This window comes from Nannospalax galili, unplaced genomic scaffold (genome assembly GCF_000622305.1).
Source record: "Nannospalax galili isolate Female #2095 unplaced genomic scaffold, S.galili_v1.0 scaffold235, whole genome shotgun sequence".
Lineage (NCBI taxonomy): Eukaryota > Metazoa > Chordata > Mammalia > Rodentia > Spalacidae > Nannospalax > Nannospalax galili.
Window position 1 is genome coordinate 3,223,892 of NW_008338118.1, and position 13,027 is coordinate 3,236,918.

Sequence of the window (13,027 nt, forward strand, 5' to 3'; positions counted from 1 at the left end):
CTTTAATTATTTCCAGTAGCAGTAATTTGTAACTTATCTAAGAAGATATGACATTTCTAAATGTACCAAACATACCAATAGCTTAAAATCCATATGTTTTCAAAGTTCATATGTATTTTCAATTAGACATGATTAATTTCATGTAGCAGTTTATAACTTCAAAACAGTTTAACATAGATTGTCTGATTTTTCCTTCAACATAACTATGAAATACGTGAATAAGTGTGACATATTGAGACTCGTGTCAGGCTCTCTGAGTCTCCTCAGTAAGCTCCTTCTAATAAACCAAATTTGTTATTGCTGAGAACTCAGGTTCACGAAACAGCAAGGGTCAGAATTGTAGTGAACGAATGGGAAGAATCAGTGAAGAGGTTTGTGATTGCCTTCACAGCTCTCCCAAGGAAATATGAAGCACCATGACCCAGATCAGGCTGGCTTTAGTCTGGGGAGCTTGAGAAGAAAGGAGTTCTCTTTCAGCATTATTGGCAATGTGAAAAATTGTTAGCCCTTGGGTGAGTGACATCAGGAAGGCAGAATTTTGAAAGTGTACTGGCAGGTCATATTCATAAAGGATTTCCAAGAGATAAGTAAAAGGTAGTAAGAAATGTTAGAACTCTGCTGTGGTAAATCTGACTGTAACGAAGGCTAAGAGAAGATGAAATGCAAAGGGTAATGAATGGACCATTGAAAGAAGGCTCAGGAAAACACAGCCAGTTAGGAAATAAGATACCAAGTTTATACAGTAAGGCATAATGATGTCTATTGAGAAAGGTTTCCCCCTTAACTTTCTCCAGTATCATTAAGTGTTCAGAAAGGACTGACTGCATATGACTGGCCTAGGGATGGTGTCTCTGCAGTACAATTCTGGGTGTAGATTCAGCCATATGAAATGGAGGGAAGGGATATTCTGAACGACTTACTAAATACTGAGACAGGTAAGAGAATTATGGCAGCAGTTTAGTAAGGGTGATGTCTTAATGATGTAGCATTTCCAAGATCTATTTATGTGTGTGTGTGTGTGTGTGTGTGTGTGTGTGTGTGTGTGTGCTCTACCATCAGGACACTTAAAAGCCCAATCCCTGTCAGGGAACTTGGGTTTCAGTTTCTAAACCCCCTTCCCACTTGTGGGGAGTCTCTCACTCATGTCTGAGATCTCTATCTGTGTGTGTGTGTGTGTGTGTGTGTGTGTGTGTGTGTGTGTGTGTGTGTGTGTGTGTCTAGTCTGGGGAACACTTTAGTATTCACTACCCAACTTGGTGAAATCTTACTCTTTATGCTCCAGTTAAATGCAAAATCCATTCTGAATAACTCCAAATTTCTTTCTGCAGTCTGATAAATTTCTTCTAAATATGTAGTTTTTGCCTGTCTCCACTGAGCTTCAAAATCATATGATCAAACGCCACCAAATTAACATTACTCTTTGCATATTAGAACACTTCAAACTAACCAATGTCCCTGCTGTTTCTATTCTGTTCCTCCTTTTGTCTATTTATTAGTAAACCAATGGCCCTACCATCCACCCATTGACTAATATCTGAAGACTGATGATCAAGGAATCCTCTTTCATTTATTCAATTTTACCATCCGTTCAACTGCTATACCCTGATAATTTCTCTTGTATGTATCGATTATATGCACTTATTTAAGTCTTGTTTGTAACTTCCTTGGTTAGATTTTATGTGGGTTATATAATGTATTCCAAACAACTATCCATGACTGAGTCCACTGCCATCTGCCAGAAACAGATTCAACCTGAGTATAGGCTTCCTTTGCAAATACGACTGTGAGTTTCACATTATTCAGATGCAGCTGCCAAAGGTATAACATAGCACACACTGACCTGTGGTAGGATGGTCTAGCTACTTGGGAACCTAGATATTTTTAAATATTTTATTTATTATTTTTATTTTACATGTATGAGTGTTATGCATGCATGTAAGTAAGTGCATCCGTGTCATCCAATGCCCACGGAGAACAGAAGAGGCTGTTGGATCCCCTGGAACTGGAGTTACAGACAGTTGTTAACTGCCATGTGGGTGCTGGGATTTGAACCCAGATCTTCTGCAAGAATACTCAGTGTTCTTAACCACGGAGTCACCTCTCCAGCCCCCAAGGGAACCTAGATATTTTTAATATCAAAACTGGCTGTATTCTCTTCCTAATTTCTGTTCTTCATAATATCCAAGCCAGAGTGGTCTTCTTAAATGTAAGTTTGATTTTGTAACTCCTTTATCTAAAAGCCTTCAATCTCTCTCAGTTTCTCAACTCAGAAACTTCAACAACTTCTCATACATGGCTGTGGAAGAATTCACTGATTCTTTCTCCAACCTCATTTTTTACCCCTTGGCATTGGGACCACATGATTGATTGGCAGTTTGAAGAGCATGTTATTTCTTACATCTTCACGCCTGCTGTTTCTTCTAACCCTAATCCCTATGTCCAATTTCTCTCCTAAACATCACTCTATTTTCATTTCTCCCGAAGGTTTCCTTCATGTTCTCACAAGAAACTAGAGAGTTCTTTGGACTCTTAGAACATCAGCATGGTTGACCTCTTTCACTGAGCACAGTAGTTTGAAGGCTTAGCAATTTGCCTTTTTCATTCCCCATGACCACACTTTCTCCAAGCCACTGGGCTCATATTATTATTATTATTAATCATATTATCATTATTATTATTACTACTATTGATAACATACAAAGTGTTGGTTTTCATCATAACATTTTCATGCATGTGTACTTAATTTGTATTCATCTCTTCATTACCATTTCTTATATACCCTACCTTCTCATGATGGTCTATTTTCTTCCCTCATATTTGCCCAATAGTCCTCCACCTTCTGTTTTCATGCTATATAGAGAGATGTAGATAGATACATGGATGTGATAGATGATAGATAGGATGGATAGATAGATAGATAGATGATAGATTAGATAGATAATAGATAGATGATAGATAGATGGATGGATAGATAGGTCTTTCTAGTCCTTAGTAAATGTTTGTTGCTTTGGCACATACAAAATCACAAAGGTTTGTCTGATAAAGGTAGTTTTCAAATTAAGTGAAATATTTGAAAATATTTAGGATATATCCTCTAATTAATATATATTACTGTATTAATAAGTCTAAATACTTTGCCATTGGCAGAACTAAAACAAGCCAGAATCTTCTGTCATCACCATCTGTATCACCATCAGCATCCTGAGCTTCAGCTCCATCACTTCAGAAAAGACAAGAATCTAAACAAGGAAACATCTATTCACTCCCTTTGTCACTCTTGAAGTAAATATTTTCATCTTTTGATCAAGAGGTAACTGGACTGGAAGGTCATTTTGAGGGCACAGAATGAGATATAAAATCAGATAGTCATACATTTGTAATTTAATGTGAGTAATTTGCATAATGAAAGGATCATTGCTTGCTAGGTAATTACCTTAAATAATGTGCTTCCTTGGCATGTTTAAGAGTTTGTTTTCGGGTCATTAACTACTTGACATACAAGAAAGTGGGATACTTTATACTACTAATGCTATCAATAAAAATAAACAAGTAATGGAATTAAATATCTGTAATTATAAGTCAGTGAGCAAATAAGTGTCCTTTAAAGAAATTACATTCTTCTGACATACTATAAATTGCAACAAACCTGAATTTCATTATACATAATCTGTGACATATAACTTAGTTTTTTCAGTTTTGTAATTAGCAACATTGCTATTCCTTATGGGTTTTCTGGTTGCCTTCTCGGGTACATATTTAACAGTTGTAAATTTACAGCAAAGTTAATTTTCTAGTTCTGCTGTACAGCAATGGTGGAATGGTTTAGCTTTCTGCAGTTTATTATTTGGAAGGTTTTTCTTTGAGTTGTCACCTGGTGCAAATCTACCCATAATTCAAGATCAAGTTCATGTTCCCTCAAGTACGTAAATACTTCCTGGGTCATCCAACCATGAAAGAAATCTCTGTTCATGTTCCATCCTTAGAGGTATCAATATTTCTATGGCTCCTTGCAGAAAAATTACATTCCCAAACACCATACCACTAGCAATAATCTCTCTTTGTAATATTATGCATCATTGTGAAATTCATCTGCTAAACATTCAGTGTTTAATTTTTTAAATACCTTTTAGTAACTCTTTACATCTCTTAGTATTATTGAGAAAGTAACAGGAGAATGAGTCCAGTTTCGTTGGACTTAAAGTGTCCACAATCTTTATCTCCTCAGTACTTTCTCCACTTCTCCTCTACAAAGATGGTGATGGGGAATATAGGGAAGAGCTCCTGTTGAGTATCACACCACGGTATTTGAATGAATAACAGATCCAATCATTCCATTTCATGGGAATTTGCTGTGAGGGTGAAAAATACTGCTTATACATGCATACGGATGTAAAGCATGATAACAACTTGTATGTTGACAATCAGAAAGCACATGACAGCTGCAGAGCTCACCTTTTAACAGAAATTTAAAAATTATGTAGAAGCAAACATGAAATGTCCTGAGCATATTGCTGGGTTTTTTGTATCAATTCTGCTGTCACCGGCTTACAGTGACTAAGTATGCTGTTTCAACCTGCATGGTTATAATTATGAAAGTTTAGAGGAGACTACCAAGACATTTTCCCATCAAAACAGCATTTTGGTCTCTTACCAACAGACTGCCTTAGCTCTGTTCCAGACATTCTTCCTAAGTCACTGTGAGGAAAACCACTTCTCTTCCCTCTCTGTCAGTACAATCCCTAAAACTGGCAAGGATCAAATCAGAATATCTGATTACTCTTGTCAGCACCAAACTTCTGTGATCTGCTGAATCCACCCTTTTAAATTTAAAATGTACCCGGCTATGTCAGGTGCTCTCTTGTTGCATATGTTTGCCTTTGAAACAAGGTTAGAGGAGACTGCATGTATTACAGGTGAAGCACCTGACAAAAACCATCTCAGTACTGTCCTGTTCAAAAGATGCCATGGTTTCTGTTCCCTAAATGATCCCACCTCTTCCCATAGGCCTTAAACCTCATGTGCAGGAAGTTACCATTTCTCTATCTTCAGGTGTATGATTAAAAACAACTTGATTTACCTTTTGCTCTTGGCCAAGCCAAGATATCTATTGTTCCTGAACCTAGCAAACCCTGGAATCTCTTAATTCTGTGCCTTTCTTTGGTCTGTTTTCTTTTGTCAAATACTTGGATTCTAATAATTCCATCCGGGCCCTTCAGACCTGTTGGTCTTAATTCTTCTTTTGAAATCTGTCTTTTTTGAGGACTCTGCATTTACAATCTCTTTCATTCGGTCTCATGGGTATCAACTTGAACATCAATTTTTTTTTTTTTTTGATAACACTAGACTTGCGCTTTCTTCCCCTAGACCCGATAGTCTTCTGAGGAAGAAATTGTACGTATTTTTATTTCTTGGTAACTTCCACCACTGCAAGTAAGTTAGATGAAAAAAAAAATTTATTTTTTTGGTCTTTTTGAGACAGGGTCTCCCTGTAGCCCCAGCTGTCCTGGAACTCACTATGTAGACCAGGATGGCCTTGAACTCACAGAGATCTGCCTACCTCTGCCTCCCGAGTGCTGGGATTAAAGTAGTGCACCACCATGCCTGGCTGAATATTTTTGAATAAAGTAAAAAAAAAAAAAAGAACATTTGTAAGTTTGTAGTCGAAATATTTATGCATTGGGCACCTGCTGTTTTTTCCCTTCCTTTGCAGTAGTTCTAAGAATCAAACAGCAGACCTCACGCATGGAGGCAAGCACTCTACTGCTCAGCCACACTCCTTGGTGACGTGATTTCTGTCCTTTCGCTGCAATAATAAGTTTTAAACTGGGAGTAGTATATTTCTACCCTGTTTTGAGGATTCAGTAATGGCTGGCTTTTGTGCAAACAACAAATGAAAAATATCTCTTCCCCACTGTAAAACCCCTACCTCCAAATTGAACCATAACCTGATCCTGATTTTCATAACTATTTTGCCATGAAAACACAACTGTCTGATTGCCCCTTCGCCCCCTGTTTCCTACATTAAAACCTGATCAGGGTTACAAGGATTAGCCTGTTCATTGGCTACAGAGTGAAATGAAGGGGTCCTTAAGACCGCTTTTTTACAGCTACATAGTCTTGGGTCTGCTGATTCCTCTCTTTATGGTCACGAAGCACAGAATTCCTGTTTCTTTTATGAAATTCTCAAGAGATTCACTAAGACTTATTTTCACATTAGATGAAGTTGTTCTTTTTAGTATCAATGTAGCTACTTTATTTTTCCCCTGATAGTTGGCGGGGTGCTGGGGGAGAAAAAGGAAGAGTCTCTAATGGCTAATGGATTGACACCTTGAACAACTGAATAATTCCTCAGAGAACCAAAATCAGCTGTGGTTTGTTTCTTTACTGTTGTGGGGTGAGGAAGTGGGCACCAGAAGAAAAGTGAGGAGGCTGTGTTTCATTCCACACACAGCTGGCAGAGGAAAGGAGTACAGGTTAAGAGCACTGAATGGATGAGTGTTGAATACGGCAGCTGTGGAGTAACGGGAGCCATCTGCAACTAGCAAGAGAACAAGAGGAACTTGCTTCTCGGCCCCCCACAGAAGAGCCCCATAGTGACCTGACTGTCCCACGCTTGTCATCCTTTTTTTCATATATTGAGCTTGTGTGCCAGGTAGCACACCTCAGTTGATGCTTTGCCTCTATCACATTGGTCTATGCACATGTCTGTCAGATATTTTCATTTCTTATACTTAAAAGTTTTCAGTTATTTTACATCTGTGAATATTTGGCATGCTTGTGTGTAAGTGCACCTTTGTGTGCAATGCCCATAGAGCCAGAAGAGGGTGTCAGAACCCCTGGAACTGGAGTTAGAGATAGCTGTTTGCAATTGAGTGATAGGAACCAATCCCCAATCCTCTGCAAGAGTAGCCAGTGCTCTTAAGCGCTGAGCCATCTCTCCAGCTCCCAGTGAGGAATTTTCCTGACTGTTGAGAGATATGGTAGCACTCAGCCTGTTGTGGGGTGTGTCACTCCTGGGCAGTTGTTCCCTGGTTTGTATAAGATAGTGGACTGAGCATGGGCCTGAGGAGCAAACCGGTAAACAGCTATCCTCTGTCGTCTGTGCTATTGTTCCTGCCACTAGATTCCTGCCTTAAGCTCCTGCTCCAACTTTCCTCAATGTTGAACTGTCATTTCGAATTATAAGATGCAATAAACCCTTTCTTCCCCCAAGTTGGTTTAGAGCAGAGTGTTTCATCACAGCAATAGAAAGTAGTCAGTGGTGTATTAGTTACTTTCTGTTGCTGTGATAAAACACTGTGACCACGGGAACTTATAGAAGGAAGAATTTACTTGGAGGAAGCACGTCGCTGGAGTCAGGCAGGCTTAGAGAGTTCTTTCCACTTGCTTTCTCCTTCCTGTGTCTGATTGAAGATGTGAGAACTCCTCTTTCTGCTCTGGCCACCTCTTGCCACCGAGCCTCCCTGCCATGATGGACTCTGATTCCTGTGGAACCATAAGCTCAAATAAATTCTTCCTCCTATAAGTTCATTTGGTCACAGGGTCTGGTCACAGCAACAGCAAAGTAACTAATGCACTAGGATAGCTTGAAGCTCAAGAAACTTGGCTTTCTCCATAGCTCTGTGACTAACGTTCAAATCATCTGTCTATTTAATGAAAACAATTACATTTTGCTGTTTTTCATTTTGTTTATAATCTATATAAAGAACTCATGTTGAACATGACTATCAGCATATTTTTACCCATAGTTCACCTCCACAACCACTTTCCAAGAATATGTGTTGACATATTGTTACAGACATCATTCTGGCAGGTGACAGGGTGAAAGATTGGTGGGTATTAGGTTGTGACACTGTTGATAAAGTGCCATCATCTTAAGAGTTACACAGAAAGGGAAACTGGAGAGATGGCTCAGCAGTTGGGAGCTCTGACTGCTCTTGCAGAGGACCCATGTTAGATTCCCAGCACCCACGTGGTGGGTATGAACCATCCTTAACTCCAGTTCCAGGGGAATCTGATGCCCTCTTCTGACCTCTGCAGAATTGCATGACATGGGTAAACACACATACATGCAGGCAATACACTTATACACATAAAATAAAAATAATATTTTTTTAAAAACAGTTACACAGAAAGGATAAGCAAGGTAAGCACAACTTAGGAATTCAGGTAACCAGCACATTTTTCCATATGAACACCAGTAGCTCACACAGCAGCAGAGACTTTGTTTTGTTTATTGTTCTTGTTACTGCTTTTGGGGTTTTGGGGGGGTTCTTTTCTTTTTTATTAAGACAGGGTCTCGCTGTATCCCAGCTGGCCTGGAACCCACCATGTGGACCAGGATGGCTCCAATCTCACAGAGATCCACCAGCCTCTGCTTCCTGAGTTCTAGGACCAAAAATATGTACCACTACTCTGGACCACAACAATAGAGATCAAGGTGACATGCTTAAAGGAAATGACAGCAAATGACATTTAATAAAGGTGGCAAAGAGATGAAGTTAAAAAAAAAAAGTTCAGGCTATAAGATACGGACTTCACAACAGAACAATCTAGTGTGTTCAGTTTGTCAAGGAAAATCTGTCATTTATATATTAGTCCTTTATTGTCCCACAAAGTTCAGGCTGGAGAACTGGACACACTATGCACTGGGTTCTCTAAGTATACTGTTTGGGGTGTGTGTGTGTGTGTGTGTGTATGTGTGTGTGTGTGTGTGTGTGTGTGTGTTTTCTCTGGGATTTCTAGACCTTGAGTAACATGACAGCTGCCAGCAATCTGACCTTACATCCTATGACCTCTCCTTCCCAACCCTTTGAATTCAGACCTTTTCCTTTGTTGCACATGTGTCTAATCTGCACCCCAATTGCCCCTTTCCTTCTGATGAAGCTCAGGTTACCATTGCTCAGGTCTTCCCAGTTCTCTGCCCTCCACGTTCTCTCCCATCCTGTGTCTCGGGCTCAGGCTGAGTTCCACACCCTGTCAGCTGTCTACAGGATTTCAGTTGCATTATTTGCCAGGGCTCTGTAAGGTTTTATTGTTCTCCCTACTACTTTGTAAAGAACATTAGTGCAGAAAGAGATAGCATATTCTTGCCATTTCTGCAAAATTCAAAATAAACTAAGTACTCAATAAGTAATTATGGAATGGGCAAGTTGAATTAGCAGGTCCAAGTGCTAAGAGAATGAGAAAGTTATGGTTTCAGCAAGACTAGTTATGCAATAAAAATATACGTATGTTGAAGTCATTTTGTTACGTCTCACCCCCCTCCCCCCTGCATCTGAGTAGGTTTCTATTTTTTTAGGAACTCAAAATCCCGGAATTATTTCTCTGCGTCATGTACCTTAGGACAATACCTGCTGCAGAGTAGACACTTAGCATGCCTAATAAATGAGCTAATCATACACTGCAGAAGTGAATTAGTGAGAGCAAGATTTGTAGGCCTCTAACAACACCTGCTTGAGCCTGTGAGAGAATTAATCATATATTATACTGAAAATATTCCCGTGAGTCCCCAAAGAAACACATCCTTGGGCCAACAAGCATGGTTGGGATTTGTGTACATAGAGGAAGGAAAGGACTCTTAAAAGCCACAGGAGAACTTTCATGGGAGTGGAAATACTTAGAGTGGCAAATTTCTGCTCCTTTCATTCTCTTTAGCTGCCTGGGCTTGTCTTAGTTTAGTCCTCTCTCTACTTACTTTGGATTTTCCTTTTTCTTCTCTCTTTGCTTCCTTTTTCTCTACTCTCCTGTTAAACTTCAACTGTTCTGAAATGCAAACTGGAGTACACAGAAGACAATCAGAGACAACCCAGAGGCTGAACTGTTTGTGGTTCCTTGTTTCATATTGTATCATTTTGTAATAGGATATAATAAGTAACTGAAGGCATTTTACTACATTTCAATATAATTTAAATAAGAAGTGACTTCCATGGCACTGGAACTCTTATAGGCACCAAGTGGATCCAAAAGGGAGGTGAGCAGTGTGTGGTCTTGAACTTGAGCAGTGTGTGGTCTCTGTGGTGCTCATTAATAAGAGTGATAGTGATAACCACATCGTGTACAAGGTGTTGCTCTCACTATTTCTCTTAATACATGTAAAAACTGAACCCCTTTGATTGATGCCATTATTATCCCTAATCTACATATTAGAAGACTAGGGCAGACAGGCACAGGGATTTGCCCAAGGTCACACATTTGGGGAGTCTTAGATCAATGCTGTCCAATTCAAGCTTGCACTTTTAACTGCTCTGTGACTTTTGTCTTCCTCATCTTCTCCTCAGCAGAGTTAAAGATGCCAAAGTGGTTTATACAGGTTTTTGAACTGCTTTTGGCATTTAGAATGTCCCAGAAAAAGACCTTGGCCAAGAAGTGAATCACAGGGATGGGGGAAACAGCTTCTAATATAAATGCTACTCACAACACTCCAAGAGTGTTGCCAACAAGTTCAGCAGAATCTCAAGAGTCTGTTCTACTAGAGCTTGAGGTCAGTTCTGAGGACACCATCTGCAAGGAGGGTTTGGAGACGGATAACCTTTCAAATACAACAGAACAAAACCTGGAAACTGTCAGAGCTCATATCACCCGAGATACAGTGATACTGATTATCCTCAGGACTGTAAATCCTTAGAATGACACCATACTGATAAATGCTAAAGTAAAACACGACTGAAAACACAGGACCTTTAGAGAACTTGGGTACCTAGAAGTAAATGGATACTTGCTATCCTGCTGTGAGCCTTCCCTATCCAGGGCTCTCCCAGAAAGCAGCTTTAGGCAGAAGCAGTAGATGATGACAGCTACCTGTGTGATTTATTTCTTTTATTAGTTATGTCAGTCAAGATGAGAGCTAGCCCACCTATTATATGCAATCACCATATGGGACTTATGAATACAGAATGAAATGCTTGTAGTATTTATGAAGACAGGATTTTTTTCTGATTTGGTCCTCACTGTTAGGTTAGTCCTGAACATTTTTGCTTCAGCTCTGACTCTTTTGCTGCTCTTTTGAATCACTGGGGAAGTGGAACTTGCAGATTCTATTTCTCATGTATCTTTATTAGCTAGCTTCTCAATGGGCTTGAATGGTGGGAGGCATTAACATCAGACAGAAGAAAAGGAAAAGGGAGAAACCACATATTTCTACAGCATCTCTGTATCTCAGGTGATAGAAAGGTTGCAACTGTGGTCAGGTTCTGTTCTGCTATACTCTGTGGGACGCAGCCTCTCCTAACAACCTTTTTGAAGAAGCAGGCCTCAACATCTGGTGAACATAGCACTGAATTTGTCTTCTGCCGTTGGACTGTAGAAGGAATGGAAGCTGTTCTCTATAGCTTGGGCAGTTTCTGAAATCAGGTTGCCGTGGCTCCAGTTTCTAAACAGAGACCTAGTCCTTGGCCTCTTGTAACTTAACCTTTCAGCCTCACAGCTCTTGGAATGAGAACAGTCTCCCAAAATGACTAATTTCTGGGCAACTTTCCTATATTCTGTTTGAATTCAAATCTTCTCCCTCACCAACAGCTTGTCACCCTGTGCTAAATCTCCTCTCTTGTAAATGTTCAGTGGTTTTAACTTCTTTCTTATTTGTTTGTTTGAATAAGACGTTGAGGCAGTCTCTCACTGTGAAGTCCTGGCTGATCTGTAGACTGGACTGGACTTGAACTTGCAATAATCTTCCTGGCCCTGCATCCTATATGCTGGAATTAGAAGCCTTGCACTACCATACCCTGGTGTGTTCTTTTTTGCGGGGGTGGGGGGTGGTTCTTTTTAAGACAGGATATCCCTGTAGCCCCAGCTGGCCTGAAACATGCTATGTAGACCAGAGTGGCCTCAAACTTACACAAATCTACCTGCCTCTGTCTCTGCCTCTGCCTCCTGAGTACTGGGATTAAAAGCCTGTGCCACCACTCAAGGCCCTACTGTCTTTTAAAGTTTTTTATTTTAGGTCTAGATTGCTTTAGTTGTCCTATCTCTTGTGTTTAGAATACAGATTACCACACATTTATTTGTGACTCTATTACAGATTTAAACAATTGAATGAGTAAATTATGGGGGTGAGTGTGAGGATAATTAGAATATATGTGTTAGAATGACAAAATGGATGTGTTCTTCTAGAGCACAGAAAAAAGAATTTTTGATATATTTTGAGAATTGAGGGAAATTCGGGATTTGAAGGAGAAAGTGTTAGACAAACAGTAGCCAACGTGCTTTCTATGAATCAGGAACCACATAAATGAGACAGACAAGTAAAGGAATGAGAACCTAGGGACTGCTTGCCTTTCCTCGTGGTCATGGTATAAAACTGCTCTCTGAAGATTGTGCAAATTAAACTGAAAGATAATTAGGTCTAAACTACAAAGGACTTTGTGTCTACACTAAGCAATTCAGATTTATGTGGCAGAACCATTTAAAAAATGCATGCACACCCACACAAATTCCAATAGCCATGATAAACTTTCCTAAAGAGATGGCTCAGTGGTTAAGAACACTGATTGTTCTTGAAGAAGACCTGGGTTCAAATCCCAGCACCCACATGACAGCTAACAACTGTCCGTAACTCCTGTTTCAGGGGATCTGACAGCCTCTTCTGTCCCCCACGGGCATTCCATGACACAGGTGTACTTGCCTACATGCAGACATAACACTCATACATATAAAATAAAATAAAAAATAAATTAATTTTTAAAGAGCAAAATGTGTATTTTATGGTCACTTAATCTACTTTTTGTTTATTTTGTTACAAAAAGAAACCCACTACAATGTTTCATCTTGTTAAAAATGACTCTCAATGGCAAAAGATGCTTCCAATTTAATATGATTTGTGAATACTAATTAGATAATACCCTCAGGTTCTATTTAACTCCACTACAGCAAACATCACCTTTTGTTTCCTTTCTAATCACTGATGCATCATCTTCTAATGTCAGAGGTGTGCTTCTTCCCTGCCTGCCAGATGGCTGCAAGGTGACAGCTACCTGAAATTGCAACGGTGCAGTCAGCAGACTGCAGAAGTTTGGAAAGGCTGCAGGGG